The 13,385-nt window shown below is 42.5% G+C and overlaps 1 protein-coding gene across 6 annotated transcripts in view; it reads right to left on the reverse strand.

Moving 5' to 3' along the window:
* The window catches only part of Nme7 (NME/NM23 family member 7), a 126,490-nt gene that overhangs the window by 1,099 nt on the left and 112,006 nt on the right, over nt 1–13,385 (reverse strand). The gene's annotated exons all lie outside the window — the stretch shown is intronic.

Below are 13,385 nucleotides of genomic sequence, written 5' to 3' on the forward strand. Positions count from 1 at the left end.
GCCTAACTTTAGAGTTTAGGAGTAATCTTTGATTACTGGGAAACTAGCAAAATTCATAGATGGTATCCTCCATATGAAAGCAGGCTACCCAAAAAGCCACACGTTTATGGGAACAGAGGGTGTCACTCCTTTGAAGATGGTTTACTTTATTGACAGTTTATTTTTGAGAGGCAGGGTTAAGATAGGGTCTCACTATGTAGCGTTGGTGTGTTAGGGTTCCTATGACTGTGAAGTGACAGCATGACACCATACAGGTTTAGTTTACTATCACAGTGGGACATGGCAGGGTGCAGGCAGGCATGGTGTTGGAGCTAAGAGTCCTACATCTTGATTGGCAGGCAACAGGAAGTGAACTGAGACATTAGGTGTGGCTTGAACATATATGAGATCTCAAAGCTTGCCTCCATGACACACTTCCTCCAAGGCCAAACCCACAACACAGCCACACTTCCTAATAGTGCCACTCCCTCCAAGGGGCCATTTTCTCAAACCACCACAGTTGGCCTGGAGCTCAGTATGTAGACAGGCTGATTTTGAACTCAGAAATCTGCCTGCCTCTACCTGTGCTGGGATTACAGATGTGTACCATACAGCTCTTCTTTTTTAGGCTGTGAATGAATGTTTGTGATATTTGTGAACAAGGACAATGGAGTGGGGTCTTCAGATCTCAGGAAAGAACTTATTTAAACCAGAGGGCAAAAATTCTGTTTTGAAGTCACTGAAAGATCACAACCTCAGTGAGACAAAACCTGGTTTCATGTACTCCCATGCTCTATTACTTCCTTCAAGATTTTCTCCAAATCTTGTTTCCCATAAGCTCTCCAGGCTGTGCCAGTGCACGCCCCCCCCAGCCCCCATCCTTAGGACAATACCAGCTAGGAGCCTTGCAAATGTAGTTTGCATTCTTTGACTTAATATATACTTGACTGCTGACTTTGTACCTGCTTTGCCAAGCATCCTTGCAGCTGGAACTGGGTCAAGCATACAAAACAAGCCATCTCTCTTGGCAGTAACACACTAGTATTAAGTGCTTGCAAACTAATGGCATTCTTGCTTCTATACATTGATTGTGGATTTTGTTTCTTTTCATGTACACATTAGTGTATCCCAACCACTTCTTGGGTGTATGCAGAGAGCCACTTACCTCTAGGATGATTTTTATTCTGTTCATATAAATCCAGCCAGTCAAACACACAGACTACTAAGGGCTCTCTTTGCATTTGTCATGGTTCTTGATGGTGTTGGCATACCCTAATCCCAGGTTAATAATAATTGGAGACTGGCCACGGGCTCAGCCTTAGTGGTCAGTATTGTGTAGCTAGAATTTAATGATCTTTATTTTCATTGTTGATTACCTTTAGTTAAGAACAAGGAAGAACAGTTTTCCACCATGGCCCTAAAACACACATTCATGCAGAGTAGTAAGTATATTTAAGAGAAAATGGTGCAAAAATTTCAAGTAGCAGTCAACTATGGCAGAAATTGTGAAAGTGAAAACAGCTGTCTAAAAGTTCAGTGTAGCAGAAGCCCATGTTTCAGTTGTGTACCTATTCAGGCGAGACTGCATTTGAACCCTACTGGTTCTAGAACAATAGTGTGCCTTGTCTACTCCAGCTGTACTTACTACCAGATGGAGCTGTCCCAACTCTAAATTAAAAATGTTATCATCGATCACAGTAAAAAAAGCCCAGTTATCAGAATCTTTCAAAACCCAGCAATGGCTCAGACTGGCTCTTAAAGGGGTAACACCTCCATCCTGTGAACAGACAATCAAATGAGGTTACTTGAGAGTTCAGGACTGAAGACCTTCTGCATACAGAAAAAGACTACCCAAAGACTGCTCTAGAACACTTTCAAACAAGTAAAAAGATCTGGCCTTCCAATTCAACAGAAAAGTCTGGCTCTCTTCTCTATCATCAACTACACAGTACTTTTAATTCTGCCCTCCACACCGGGAGGGGGAAGGGAGAAACAACGGACTGGTGGCTTCCAGTAGCACCACACCTACCCAGTGAGATGAGCACAGCTGCAGCACAAGGACAGTATCTTGGTTCATTTTCCTCTGAGACTAAGTCTACTCTGTAGGGCTGACACCAGAGAATCCAGCCATTTTATGTCACCACAAACGAATTATGTATCTATGGGTCATACTATAATGCAGCTATAACATCTGCAGCTTGCTGCACCACAGCCTTGTATAAATGTGGATGTATAGGATCAGGAGTTCTACAGGTAGCCTGGCATTTTCAAGTGTTGGCTTCATATGGGCCATGGAAGAGGTACCATGGATAATCCGACACTCAGGCACGGGGCCTGATACAGTGTCTTTTGGGTTATGTGTTTTGGATTAATTTCATTCCTGGAACTGGAACATACTACCTCTCAATACCCTTGTCTGTAACAGGTATAGGAATCTATAATCATTAAATCAGGAGGTAGTGGGGGGAGGGGCACAGACCAGCTCTGAAGGAAGAGGACACAGGGAGTAGTTTTGATGAAAAGTGGGAATGTAAAGTAACCAGCATTGGAAAGGCCTGGGGAGTTCATCCAAGGGAACCTCTGGCTGCAGGGAGAGACGCTTTGGGGGTTGGACTAGAGAAAATGAAAATCATAAAGTCCATGACTACTAACACTGTTGCCTAGAGCTGGTCCTGCTTTCATTTCCCTTGCAGATTTCTTTGGGGGTCTCCTACTGTACTGAGCACCGACTACTTGGAGAGGGGAACCTCCAGGCACACAGGGTCCCCATTTAAATTTTAGACTACAAGTCGGAAATGCTTCCTTCCCTCTTGCCAATCACTCACTTGACTAACACACTGCGCATATGACATCTACAATAATTTAAAGATGGGGAAGACTTGGTCTTCAGAAAGCTCACAGTTTGGGAAGAGGAATACGCATGGGATAGAATAAAATCACAAACAGCAGCGGTGGCAGTGGGAACAAAACATTTCATGGAAGGGGTTAACATTTAACTTCAGTTTTAAGAACAAATTTACACCTGACATCAAAATTTAGCTTGAAAAACACTTGCTATGCCACTGGACAGTGACACACTACTGAGCTGAGTCATTTGAAGGCTGACTTGTCTCAATCTTAGACTTACACAGGGAATAGTTTATAGCTTCTCTACCTTTAACACTCTGTACTGTTGGGTCTCATTTCATCAACTAGTCCTATCTCTTCCTGACACACTGGCTCTCAGGTCAGGTGACCTTCCCCTACAAGAAGATGGGGAACTGGCTGAGCTTCCGAGGACCAGTCTCTACATTTGTTGATTACTGTACCAGAATCATAAACAGCGCTGTATTTGTTAACAGTGGAGTTTAAACAGATGTAAATGCTCTGTAATAGATTCATGCACAGGCTCAATAAAAGCTCCAGGGGTTCTGTGGAGTTTGCCCAAGTGTGGTAAAGACAGGCTGAGGAATTCTGCTACTGAGATTACTTCTCCCTGCACCTCGATGGAACTCATGGCACAAGGATTTGGCATTAAGTCAACCCTTCTTTAAATTATGCTCCCCCTCCCCCCAACAGATGCCTGGGTATTTCACTGAAAATAAATGCAGGGGTCTATTTTCAAATACTCCTTAATTTTAGGGTGAGCGGCAGGAAGATTCGGGGTCATTTTATACCTTGATTTTTAAAATAGGATATTCAGTGTTTAGGAATTTATCTCAAATGTCAAGGGATTATCTATCCCACTGCTGATTAAAGGCACACTGGGGGCTGAGGCAGGCAGGTCTCTGTGAGTTTCAAGATAGTCTGGTCTACACAGAGTTTTAAGACAGCCAGGGTGCACAGTGAGACTCTGTTTCAAAACAAATAAATAAAAATTAGAAATAAAATAAGCAGGATACCATTATGGCACATGTCTTTAATCCTAGCACTCAGGAGGCAGGTAGATCTCTGAGTTTGAGGTCAGCCTGGCCTACAGAGCAAGCTCTAGGACTGCCAGGGCTACACAGAGAAACCGTGTCTCAAAACAATCAAAGGAGAAAATAAAATAAGCAATGGAGCTGAGGGGAGGGTGGAGTAAGCTAGTGGGAGCTGGCAGGCTCTTTGGGGTGGATCTCTGGGCCTGAGCTGAGGAGGATGAATCTGTGTGCTGCTGGCGGTGGCTCCAGCAGGCAGGCATGTGGGGGCCTGGAACACTCTGTGTGGACTCTCTTCTCTTTCTTCCTTCTGCCATGGTTTATGATGCCCCCCAGAATACTCACAAATGGACAGTTGTGAGGAGGGTGATGGCTGTAGGAGAAACATTCAAACCTGATGGAAGAGATTAAATCTGCAAACCCTATGTCCCCAGAGCTCTTTCTGAATCCTCCCCTGCTACCCACACCATTAGTGAGAGCCACTCCTGAAACCCAGATGCCGCCTTTCCTCTCCATGCGATACACGGGCGTGTTTTCTCTTTACATATCTGAGACCCAGGTGTCCTTTTCAAAGGTCATTCTAAAGTCATGTACAGGGCTCCTTATGTGGCCTCTTCTTTTTCAGGGTAGTTTTGTCTCTCTGTCTCTATCCAGTCCTTCAAAAATTAAAACATAAAGGTATGACTGATAATGTCACTTCTGTTCACTTCTCCCAACCCCAATGGTGTTAAAAAGTATATTTTAGCATGTGCCACTGATCATTTTTCAACACTTACTATAGATTGTGCTAATTTTAAAATGATTCTGGCTGTGCACTAAGTGCATCACCGGTCATTCCACCATTAACAAATGGCTCGAAGTCTGTCTTAGTGTTTCCACTGCTGTGAAAAAGCACCACGACCCAAAGCCATTTCATACGGGAAGGGGTCATTTCAGCTGCTATGTCCTGTTCACAGTCCTTCCTGAAGACAGAAGTCCAGGGCAATAACCTGAAACAGGAAGTGATGCAGAGGCCATGGAGGAGTGTTTGCTCCAAATGGCTTGCTCAGCCTGGTTCCTTAACAGTACCTAGGACCACCAGCCCGGGGGTGGCACTACACACAGTGAGCTCCCCCCCCACATCCATCACTAATTAAGAAAATGAGCCATGGGCTTGCCCAGAGGCCACTCTAATGGGGGAACCGTCTCAGCTGAAGTTCCCTCCTCCTAAATGGCTCTTGTCTGTTAGTTAACATGAAAGCCAGCACAGCAAGCATCCATTCACGACGGCGTAACTGCTCAGCAGTCTGGCTCACTTTTTGCTCGCTGCAGCCTCCTAAAGCCAGCATATGTTCGTTTCTAGTCAAGCTTCCATTCGTGACACACAAAAGCAGACCAGGGTCTCTGCACCTGAAATGTCCTTTCTCATAGACACAAAACTCCTTCAGGGTAAACACACCTCATCCATTCTGATCATGTCTGTGTCTATGGGAGACCATAAATATTTGATCGTTAAGCACCCACAGCATGCATTCTCTAATCTTCTTTTCACACTTTGATCATCTGTTCTTTCTCCAAGTTGGCCACACATTAAAAGGAAGTTTCCTGCCTTCTACTGCCTTATATTGACAGAACAATAAGAGACTCATAGGAAAGGAAGGCAGGGGGAAAGGACTTGGCCTCTAAGGCCACAGCAGTAAAGACTCAGGTCATACTCCAGGGGAGGAAGAAATGACTGGCCCTATTCCTGTTCTCTTGTGACACAGGGATTGAACCTGGGTCCTCATACATATTAGGCAAGGGCTCTACCACTGAGCTATATCCCCAGACCATTTACATGTTTTATTTCAAGAAGGAGTCTTTTGAAGTTGCTCAGGCTTGCTCTGAATTTGTCATCTTCCTGCCTTAGCTTCCAAAGGAGTGGCTGCATTTACAATAGGTCCCTGTTAGCACATCTGGCCAAAAATGTCTATCATGAATTGACCTTGATTCCCTATCAAACAAGACGAATATCTGTGGCCCACAAATAACTCCAAAGTTCTTTGATTTCTTGGAATGGCATAAAACATGAATTGTTGAAGTCTATCAATTGGAGGTTTCACTCAACGTAACAGACAGCTTTGTTTTGAAAGCTCTGACTCACCATAAATCTTAATAATTTACTTCAACCAAAGTCTACTATTCTTCTTTTAAATTATTTGTTACAGAAAAAGACTAAAACAGAACCAAGTGGATTAAAATACAGCCGACTATTTCTAGGTCAGTGGTGATGGAGTTAAGGAGTGTTTAGAACTGGGAGAGACTCCATGGTTACCCTTCTGTTTCTAGATCACAGAAGTGGTGGCAGCAAGACTGGCGGTCTTCACTTTTGTAAAAATAACTTTGAATTCATTGTGGGGGCAGAAAAGCACACAGCCTCTATTATAAGTGAGCAAACTCGTTTGTGACTAATGTCACATAAGCAAATGTTATTAGGCAGAGCTTTCCGGAACACTTCTTAAATGGAAGTATAGGCAATGAGCTGTATTCTTGTACCTTTTGTCCTCAAGTTCTTTCTGCCAGGATGAACACAGGATGCTGGAGCCACAGCAGCCACCAGGGAATGCAGAGGGAGTCACAGGGGAAAGCCAAGACCAATGCAGGATCCAAATCCCTGAGCTACTGAACCAGTGCCAGCTCTTGCTGCTTCCTGACTTCTTCATGGCAAGAAAATCTGCAGTTTGTTCTACTTTTGGCATCTCTGACTCTCAGGAGAATCCAAGAGGACATAAGTAACAATAACCAGAGTGACAGTCCTAATGAAGAAAATCTGCAGTTTGTTCTACTTCTGGCATCTCTGACTCTCAGGAGAATCCAAGAGGACACAAGTAATAACCAGAGCCACAGTGCGAAGGACGGTGTTTGAAGAGCTGTGTTAATTTCACCATTTCAGTGTTCTCAGTGACTGTAACTACCACTCTGTATGCCATGCAGGAGGCTGAGGGTAGGTCTTCATATATAAAAAGAATTGGAGCTGTGCTTCACAGCTGGGAAACATTGTTCTGATTGGAATCCATTTGCTGCCACCAACCTGCAGGTTCCAGGGCCTGTAAGGACTTTCCACTTATGCTAAGCATACGCTACCACCTTTGACATCTCTAACACAGACACTGACAACACACAAAATAATCTAAAAACAACAAACAGATCAGACAGTTGCAGGAAAAGGGATTCCCTACGTCGGGGTCAGAAAACCTTGGGCTTCCTTATACTTCACCAGCTCAAGAGTTTCTGCCTGGCCTTGTTCTCCATAAAGTCCAAGATGAGCTCTATCTTCATTAATTTCTTTACAATTCGCAGGCCTAGGGATAATTAATACTGATTTTCAACTCACCCAGATCTAGCATCATTAAAGGGACAAGCCTCTCTGGGCTTGCCTGAGAGGAATTATCACTGTAGATTAAGAGAGCTGGAGAAAACATCCACCTTAAATCTGAGTGGCACTATTCCATGGGACCAGCTCTCACTGAATAAAGAGGAGACATTGATCTGAGTGCAAGCATTTGTCACTCCCTGCTGCCTGACGACAGAAGCAGTATGACTCTCTTCCTGCTCCTTCCTGACACCATGACCTTCCCACCTTGAGGGACTACACCCTTGAACTGTGAGGAAAAAAAACCTCCCTTTCCTGAAGTTACTTTTGTCAAGTATTATGTCACAGCATGAGAAAAGCAGCCAATGCAGTCATTACGAAGAGAGCAAATTAGTGCCCATTACACTAGTATTTTCCAGTGTGGGTAACCTTCCTGGGAAGTGTGACTGAAGTGGGACACACCAAAGGTGCTTTGTCTCCTCAGGAACGTTTCAGAGACAGTTTCTGACCATGAATGTCCCTTCTCCATCCCCTTCATCATAACTGTTAATGCATGCAAGGGCATGTATACGTTGATGGATCTCACTCAACTATTCTTCAATTCAGTCATAACATAACAGTAAATTTAAAGGAAAATTTGAGATATGGGTACTCTGGTTAAGCCAAGTAACAGTTGATTGAATAGCCTGAATTGAACAAAAATCAGAAATTAAGAAATGAAGAAAGTCTGAATTTTGTACAGCCCTGCCATTTTGTATCAATTTCTCCCTTTTATGGGCTTTCTAGTCCCTAAAATTGATTAATGGATAAAAGTACTGGGGTTTAACACTTTTACTCCGATGAGATCAATACTAGAATTAAGGAAAATTAGAGGAAAAGGAAAAATACTTTATGATGATTATAAAAACTTGTATCAACTTAGAGAAAGTTTATTCTACAATTTCTTCCTTCATAACATTTTTCTTGCACACTACTGTATTTGTTCTATGTTAAACACTAAGACTGCAACTAATAATACAATAGGCAAGGATCTGACTTTCAGGTATTTACATTATAGTAAGAAAACAAAAACCGAGCAGCAACAATGATTTTTTAAATATCTAATATATGCTATTAATGCTTTCACAAATATGATGAAGACTTGGCTGTAGCTTCTATGTTCTTGGAAAAAGAGTAGCTAAAGATTCTGAAGAAACTGAAAATGCACAGACCTTTGAAAAGTTAGGAACAATAAGCAAATGGGCCCTGGAGTACGTGCATTAAAGTCAGAGAGATCAGCATGACCCCAGAACGTGAATGAATTGTGTGATCAAGAGAGAAGGCAGTGGAGCAAATAATGAACAGCACGGAACCACAACTGTAAAATAGAAAACACAGGACGAGGCTGGAATGGTGGAATAACCACCCGCCTGAGTTTGAACCTTATCCTGAGAATAACAGAAGTGTTTGAGGAGAGTGACATAATCTGGTCTGTGCTTCTAGCTGCGGTAGGACAGCAGGAACTAACCAAGCTGGTCATGAGGGGTGGGCTGGCACCGAGTCCCTGTTTCCTAGACAGTGCTTACCGTATTGTCAACAAAATGTCAATAGACTAAGAAACCAAGGGAGCTCTAAGCTTCTAATCATCTCCTCGCCTTCCTAGGTCTCACAGGCAATCCCTACGTCCATATCATAGTTCTTCCTGGGCACTGTTCCCACCCCTACCTTCAAGCTCTCACTGGCTCTGCCTTAACAGAACGAAGGACCACAAACTTCTACAGAGCCAAGAAACACCGTAGTTCCCACAGTCTCTGCAGTCCTCTTGGGTCTGCCAATGCAGGTTGAAAACAGCTGCAGACCTACCCACATGAGCCGGTGTGTTCTAAAATTTTCACTTGCAAAACCGGGCAGTGGGCCACATTTGGCCAATGGGCTGAAGCTTGCCAACCCCTTATCAAAATCAGGTTATGTTGAAATAGCACAGATTCTCTAGCTGCTGACGACATACAAAGTTTCCCATTCACTGAATAGGGAAATCAAAGGGACTACACACAGGAGAAGGTATTTTTGTCACAATGCTCACTTACCTTCATATTTACTAATGAAACTTTAAAAATTATTGCTAAGTAATAACCCTCAGAAGCTAATTTTAGAGTAAAAATTACTGATTGTTCTTAGTTACTTTGTAAGGAATGTGGCTTCCCTGCTGAACAGGCAACCAAGAGGAGAAGCTCCACGCTTACACAGAGAAAACAGAATCTTGGCTGTTCTACTAAGTTCCCTCTCTCCTCCTTCTCCGCCCAGACCCATGTGAAGGAGCCACCTGGGACATTCTAGCCCAGCTGAGCACGTAGGTGACTGCAGCCCCAGCCAGTGGTACATAGGTAAACAGGCACAGACTGAAACACTGGTCATTCATATCTTATAAAACCATTTTAAGGATTTAATTAGATACATGTAGTGTGTCTTGTAGAGTAATTGGAACATAAGAAGTGCTGAAACTATTACATTTTATTTTTCACGTAAGTTAAAATTTATCCTCAAATGATACATTAAACAACAATTATAAATGTTAATGGGGTATTATGTACTGTTTTGACACATGTATACATTGTATAATGTTTTAATGAAGTTTAACATATGTATCTCCCCCAAAATGTATAATTTCTTTATGATAAAGTGTTCAGAATACTTCTTCCCGGCATTTGTTGCTGTATTTTGTGGCGGAAAGGGTCACTATGTTGCTTTGGCCAGTCTAGAACTCATTATGTAGATCCACCTGCCTCTGGCTCCCAAGTGCTGGGACTAAAAGTGAGTGCCACTATGTCTAGTCATTGTCCTGGTGGCTTAAAATGTACAATATATTAGTGTTATCTATGGCCACTGACTGCGGTAGCACAGCGGAACCTCTCATTCCTACCTAACCATAACTTAGTATCAATGATCAAATTCATCCCATCTTCCCCTTGCGTCTCTTCTCCATGGCCCCTGATAACACCATGTTGAGTATTCTCAGTGCTGTCAGATCAACTCTGTCAGACTTCAGCACTTGTCTTCTTTTATTCTAGGTCACATAATGATGTACAGTTCCATCCCTCTTACAAATGACAGGAGTTCATTCATTTTAAAGACCATAGAGTCCACAATAAGGCACATCAGTCCAGTCAGAATAACCATTATTAAAAGACCAAGGATGACAAGTGTTGGCAAAGTTCTGGAGAAAGGACACTTTCCTGGCACACTGTTGGGAGGGTGCAATTAGTACAGCAATGTTGGAAAACAGTGTGGAAGTCCCTTAACAAATTAAAACAAGCACCATATGATATAGCGATCTCACTAGTGGATATAGCCAAGGGAATGAAACCACTAGCTAAAGAGACATCAACACTCTCATGCTCACAACAGCACTATTCACAACTGCCAAGAAAAGGGCACAACCTAATTGTCTACCCACGAAGTACAGATAAGGAAAAAGTGGTGCCCACTCACAGTGAGCTTTATTTCGTTTTCCTTCAGAAGTGTCAGAGGAAAAGCTTAGATGAACTGAAGGTATGAGTTCAGGGCATGCCTTGGCTATTAGTCTTCTTTGTCCTGCAGCTCCCCTGATGCTCAGTTGAGCCCTGTCTCTGACCAACAATGACTGTGATGTCTATTGTGGGGTACTGTAATGGGCTGAATTATGCTCCTCTTACCCCTTCTCAAAGTTCATTTTCTGCAGTGATAAACCCCTCTCACCGCAACAATTCATAGTTCAATGGTGTTTGGAGACTAGGTCATTATAGAAGTGATTAAGATACCTCCATTAGGTGGCCTTAATCTAATGGGATGGGTGGGATGCTATGAGGCGGCTGAGACCCAGCCTGGGTCAGAGGAAGACTGTATGACCACGGCCATTGGCTGCCATCTTAAGAAGATAGCTTCTAACAAATGGTGCTGGTAAAACTGGATATTCATACATGTAATCATGACACCAGAGTTATTTCTCACTGTGTTAAAATCTCCTTCAACTAGGTCAAAGAGCTGAAGTCTTAAAAGTAATGGGGGAAAGTAGGGACACTGATGTTGTCAAGATATTGACACAGGCAAGTACTTTCTGAATAGACGCCAGTTGCTCAGGGAATAGCACCAACATTGACAAACGGAATAAAAAAGCTTCCGTGGGGCACAGTAGCAACCAAGGGAAAAAAACCCACAGAGAGAAAATCTTTGCCAGCTATACACCTGACAGAGGATTTGTATCTACAATGTATAAAGAACTAAAAAACACTACACACTAAAACTATGAACAACTCAATAAATACTCAGTATCATTACCTACCAGAGACATGGAATTAGAATCTCCACTGAGATTCTATCTCATCATAGTAAGAGTAACACTCATTGAGAAAACACATAACAAAATGTGGGTGAGGATGCAGACAAATGGGAATCCTTTTTCAGTGACTAGTAGGAAGTAAGCTACTCCAGCCACTATGGGAATCCGTAAGAAGGTTCCTGCAAAGTCAGAAAGCCAAGCTCTCAAATGATCCAGCTACATACCTCGTCGTACCAAAGGACTCTTAAGACAGCATGTCACAGAGATCCTTGCACATCAGTGCTCACCATCCATAACGGCTAAATCACAGAACCAACTTAGGTGTCCTTAACAGAGCAATGGATAAAGGAACTGTGGCTTTATATTTGCGATGGAATTTTTTCATGCAAGAATTAAATTGTTTGTGAAAAATTGGGTGCAACAGCAGAAAATCATGTTAAGTGAATCAAGTCAGTCTCAGAGAGAAAAATACTGCATGTTTTCTCTCATTTGTGTGGCCTATCTTTACAGGTACACGAAATCACATCTGTATAGATATCTTGAGAGTAGAAGCCAAATTATCTGGTGCACACAAGTGGCTAATAGGAGCCAGGAGAAGAAAGGCAGCAGGGTATGGAGAAATATTCTCAAAAAACAGTATGTAGTTCCATGAGAGTAGCTTTATGTAACCTTGTATAATAAAACTTTAAAATGAAAAAATAAACGAATCAACAACTTAATCTTGGATTCCTAGATTCCAGAGTGACACGAAAATAACTTTCTGCTATATTTGCTACCCAGACTATTGTAGTTTGTTATGATAGTCATAGCAAAGGAACCCAGCTACTATGGAAATGATAAAGTAAACAAGAGAAACTGCATTGATCATTTAGTTAAAGAAGAGCCAAAGAAGAAAATCCCAGGAAGAAGACAGGGCTCAGTGCATAGTGAGCCAGGCTAATGATGGTCAAAATGATAAAATACTCTGAAGAAATGAATAAATGAATTGTCTTTGGTCAAAAGCATTATTTACATTGTGGCAGCCCACCCCAACTCCCTTCCCCAGACAGGGTTTCTCTGTAGCTTTGGAGCCTGTCCTGAAACTCCCTCTGTAGACCAGGCTGGCCTTGAACTCATAGAGATTTATTGACTATCTCTGTCTCACTTAAAGGCGTAAAAAATTTGAAAAGAGGTATAGTTACCTCTTTTCACCTTCCTAAGAAGCCTCCTATGTTTGTAATACACACAGGAGCTGAACAGGAGACCAACTTACTACTGGGCATTCCAAGTCTTAAGGTCAACCAAAAAGAATTTAAGTGCAGCCCATGATAATATTAAAAGTGGACTTTATTCTCATGATTAAATAATCTAGGTGATAAGACAAAGCCTTCCCAAATCTTTGATCTACACAGAGTTCTAAACTAATCTTTCAGTGAACAAGGAACATTAATTGAAACTGCCGTTAGGGGCCTGGAGAGATGGCTCAGGGGTCAAGAGTCCTCACTGCACAACCACAAAGAACTTAGAACCAGAACAAGCTAGGTGGTCTCAGGAGCGGCTGCCGCCTCAGTGCTGAGGACTGCTGGCTGCCAGTTTAGCTAACAATAACAAAAATAAAAACAACAACAACAAAAACAAACCCTGTGAGGTCCAAGTTTAGGGAGAGATCTTGCCTTAAAACAACAAGGCAAGGAGGACAGAGGATACTAGACACTGTCCTCTGACTTTCATGCATGCACACTGGCACACATGTGCACATGTCACGTACACACACACACACACACACACACACACAGTGGGGGAACCACACTTTAAATTTTAAAGATGAAGGAAGAACTGAGTTTGCAGTTTTTGTTTTATTTTACTCTCTTTCTGTCAGGCTGGGGGTTGAAGCCAGGGTGTCATA

This window comes from Mesocricetus auratus, unplaced genomic scaffold, assembly GCF_017639785.1.
Source record: "Mesocricetus auratus isolate SY011 unplaced genomic scaffold, BCM_Maur_2.0 Super-Scaffold_100676, whole genome shotgun sequence".
In the NCBI taxonomy this organism is placed as follows: domain Eukaryota; kingdom Metazoa; phylum Chordata; class Mammalia; order Rodentia; family Cricetidae; genus Mesocricetus; species Mesocricetus auratus.